The 4,422-nt window shown below is 36.3% G+C and overlaps 1 pseudogene across 1 annotated transcript; it reads right to left on the bottom strand.

Moving 5' to 3' along the window:
• Positions 1-1,237: 1,237 nt before the first annotated feature.
• Positions 1,238-4,029, bottom strand: LOC307155586 (annotated as a pseudogene). Its single transcript has 4 exons — positions 3,920-4,029; positions 3,749-3,843; positions 3,051-3,227; positions 1,238-1,388 (listed from the first exon to the last, which is right to left on the bottom strand). The product of its transcript is annotated as an uncharacterized misc_RNA (transcript).
• Positions 4,030-4,422: the final 393 nt, after the last annotated feature.

The following is a 4,422-nucleotide window of genomic DNA, read 5'->3' as shown; positions in this document are numbered from 1 at the left end:
TATACTGACTTGTTTCCCTAAACAGTCTTTGATAATCAGTTCACTCATTACAAGTCTTGTTCACATGAGTCAAAACAGATATTAAACACTCAGTACCTAAATACTATATGTGAGAACTCCCAAACTTGAAAACTGAAACAGTACATTTGAATGGCCATGAACCGTTGGCGCACTTTTCCTGCAAATGATTTGATAATCAACAGAGCTCAGTAAGACTGTACTCACAAATCCTCTGCATATGCATGTGTAACGCTCGATGGCAGTCCCAGGACCTGAAGAATACTCTTTAAACCGAAAGAAAATCAGAATGGAACAACCTCTCGAATCGACGATGCACCATGAATCAGTCCTCCAGAGTCACTTATAGTCTACAGAATGTGTTAAAGGGACCATAGAAATAAAGTAAAACCTAAGTTGATTGTTTAAATACAGTGGGGAGAACAAGTATTTGATACACTGGCGATTTTGCAGGTTTTCCCACTTACAAAGCATGTAGAAGTCTGTAATTTTGATCATAGGTACACTATATATTTGCGTTATGACAACTTCTAATAACATTACGTTCAGCCAACAAACTATATTGAGTTAGACAAATTACCTTTTACTCTTTAAACAGAGGTATTTTTAAGTAGCATAAACTCTATTTTTTAAGTTGAGTACTTGAAAAAATTAAGTTGTTCCAACTATTTTTTTTACATAAATTTTAAAATAAATTCAGTGTTATGTACTTAATTACCATAATTATAAATGCAAGTTTTCAAGTTCACAACCTATAAAAAATTAAGTTGCTTTAATTGTTTAGCTTTTTTTTTTCTTCATGTTTTTGTTCATTCATTTAGTTGCTTGTAATAAATTAATTCATTCAACAACAATTTTGTTAGTTAACTTTTTATTTTATTTTGAACTGCAGTTTCAAAAATTGGGTTTCAAAATTTTGCACTTTGCACAATTTACAAAACAAAAATATGTGCTCCCCACAAATTATAAACAAACTGACCCTACAGATTTGCCTTTAAAACATTTGTATGCATACTCAGTTATGCCATCACAATGAATAAATTCCAACACAGCAAAGTTATTGGCATTTACATATTTTTCCACAGTGTCAAACAATCTGTAAAACTTTAAATTTCAAAACTATTTCTTCACAGTAAACCCCATTTTTAAAACATCTAAGATTGCTACTGTCACAAACAAGCATATATAAATGCTACTAAAAAAAAAAAAGGTGAACAAAATTTCCTCTGGAACAAGTAGAGATTTCAGAAAATACTGTTCTTCAGACGCATTACTTTTGCACTGGGTTTCAGTCCATCAAGTTCAAGAAACAGCTTCTGAAACACTTCACAGGTATATTTAAGTTCCTTGGGGTAACTCAGATTCAGAGCAGATGTAGCCAGTGGGACTTTAGGACCCAGGAGCGAGTAGCAAGGGCTTAAATGTAGAGGTGTCCATAAAGGCGGGTTCTTGCGTTTTGTTGGCCATTTAGACAGGAAACGGAGGGGAGTGGAACCGCGATTATAGGTGAACGTAGGCAGCCAGGTGCTGGCGTTCCGCGTGTTGAAGTGTGTGCATGTGCAGTCACCAGTAACTGAATCGCGGAAGCGTTTCGGAGTTTAACGCCGGTAAGTATGCTAAAGAGTGTGGTTTTGGTGTGAGCCGTGAGATGCTGTGGTGTGATTTTATTTTGGTCTATTTTGTAGAATGGGCGTGTAAACAAAACGAAGTGTGATATTCGCTGGGAACTCTCTCTCTCTCTCGTGTCCAGGTGCGTATAGTCAACAAGGCATTGCAACGGTTCCCTGCTCTACGCGCTGAGTATATTTATATCCCATGGTTTTCAACAGACTGTGCTGGTGTTACAGGGTGTGTGCGTAATTGCTGCCGTGTGCTGGTGCGGGCGGCCTAGCCCAAAGTAGGTATCTGTTAGCCTGATATCCAATTAATTGTTAGACTTTGGCCTTGCAAAGACTCATGTTTGTTTTATGTGTAGCCCGTTATTATACCAGGTTCTGTGCGTTCCTTCATCCGTGCGCACTGGCGTGTGCACGCTTCAGCGTTTGTGTGCTTCAGTGCATACGGGGTCATTAGGAGCCTTTTGTGAATGAGCACCGTTTCTCGTGAGTGCTCGAAGGTTTACAAATTCTTTCAATATATATCATCAGTAAGGTGTGTGGGTTATGGGGATAAATAAATAAGTGTGTTTCTGTCTTTTTAGGTTTTTGCAGGTTGTGTACTCTGTTTGGACATCCAGCCACTGTTTTCTCATGTATGAAACTTTTGTATGTTTTTATCATTCAGTTATATCGTGTCTGTGAATTTCTTTGATTGAGGTCATGTTCTTCTGATTATTGATATTTTACTATTGAGACAAATTGTTGTATTTGGGCAGTGTGCAATATTAAAGATTGTGACGGGGAAGTGCCAGTGGTATGTGCAATTTGGATAGCTTCCTATACAGCTGATCATAGTAGCACTTTCTGCACTTTACTTGTTCTTATGAAGTAGGCATTGCTTGTGTTTTTGTAGTTAGTGGGCAGGGCTCAATGCTCAATGTATTAAGGTGACCACCCGTGTGGTGTGATTAGAATTGGTGTGTAACAAGCACTTTATGGTTGATGCAGTGTAACCTCGGTTGCTGTCTTTGGTGTGCTGAATCGCTTTGGAGCCTTATACTCATGGTGAATTAAACGTGGATCCCTGTCAACATTGAGCACTGTGGTCCGGCCCAACATTATTTAGTGTAGTTTTTTATATGAATATTTGTCTACAATAATTCATGTAGATGCCTCTGTTACCGTCATTAATGGTTGTGTCTATACAAAGCAAATATTTTAACCACTCTGATTGAAGATCACAAATAAATGTTTATATTGCTTTTGTTACATCAGCCTTCAATTGTTTCATTCATTTGAATACTAATAGCGTGGGGTACATCTTTATTCTGGGGTACTAGTTGGGTCTCCCATCCCAGTCCAATAAATGGGAGTGGTGTAGTCAGACCATATTGGGGGTATAATATCCTGGGTTTTAACTCCCAAAGGCGACACATATATTATGCCCATCAGCAGAGCACAGCACCTTGAGAGATCCATTCCATTCAGGATTTTGATGCCCTCAACCACAATGGTTGCCGTCTTGTGGTCAAATCCTGAAGTAGGTTGATCACCGATGATGGCAATTGTCATCACTTGCCTTTCAATGTCTTCCTCAAACTCTTGTGTGTTCTTGTAAAGCAAGAGAAAATATAGATAGCATGTTAGAGCTAATGAATTGGATTATTATTGCTGATTTTTTAAGTTAATCTTACTTAATTCAGTTAATCACTGGAAACTTTGTTTTTAACTTTTGATTTTAACTTTAACTCTATTTGAACTTTTTTTTTATTTTATTTTAATGACCATACACCTAGTTACTCAAATGGCCAAAATAGGTTGCATCAATAAGAAACGATCAAAAATATTTTATCATAAAAATAATAGTAAGTTTCATGAAATAATTCAAATGGTTAAGTGAAAAGCAACAGCCATACACATTTTTACAAGTCTTTTTTCCATACATCTCTTTATTAAACTAAATAGCCCATTGTTAGGATATCACTGACCTGGGTAGACCCAGTGTGTGGCCAGTGTAATATACCTAAAATTTCAACTGAAAGAGAGCAGTGCAGGAGCACGTTGTTGCCCTGTGTGTTTACACTGTGCCAAGTGAAGATTTAATTTTATTTTCAAGATGTTGTAATACTCACAGCAAACTCCTTGAAAAGGTCCTCTTCTTTCTCTCCAAGATAGACTTAAATAAAAATAAAGAGAAAGTGCCAACAGTAAATAAATATACTTTAATCTGAGGTGAATGACAACAACTTGGCATTTTAAACACAAATCTAAATTATTCTAGTGTGACGGTCTAAATAATTTACAATACCTCAAGAAGCATGTTCCTGATCTTTCTGATTCTTTCTCCTTTAGCTCCTCCCTTTGATAAGGCCAGGTCCATCAGTTTTGGGGTACACTTGTCAAGTTTGGCCATAAAGGTGGCTTCAAGACTTTGGTTATTCACTTGAATTCTTCATTTATCTGTATAAAACAGGAATGGTAGAACATTTCATATGTAACATCAAATTACATGTAATATGTTCTTATACATTAAATAATACTGTGTTCAGCCCTGTTCTCAGTACTTTTTCAATGCAACACCAATTAATACTATGTTTGCAATGTCTGTGGTGTTTATTTACAAATACAAATACAAATTTAAAAATTAAATAGTCAACTTAATGTCAACGGTGATGAATTTTCTGAAGCCTGTTTAAATAACTTCAAGGTGATTTTCTGAAAATCCAGAATATCTCTTTCTTTCTGCAGGTTGTACTAACACAAAAACACACTGTATAAAAAAAGCACTTTAAAAAAAAAACTGCCT

This window comes from Squalius cephalus, assembly GCF_949319135.1.
Source record: "Squalius cephalus genome assembly, chromosome: 3".
NCBI lineage: Eukaryota > Metazoa > Chordata > Actinopteri > Cypriniformes > Leuciscidae > Squalius > Squalius cephalus.
This window is presented reverse-complemented; position numbering and strand designations above follow the sequence as displayed.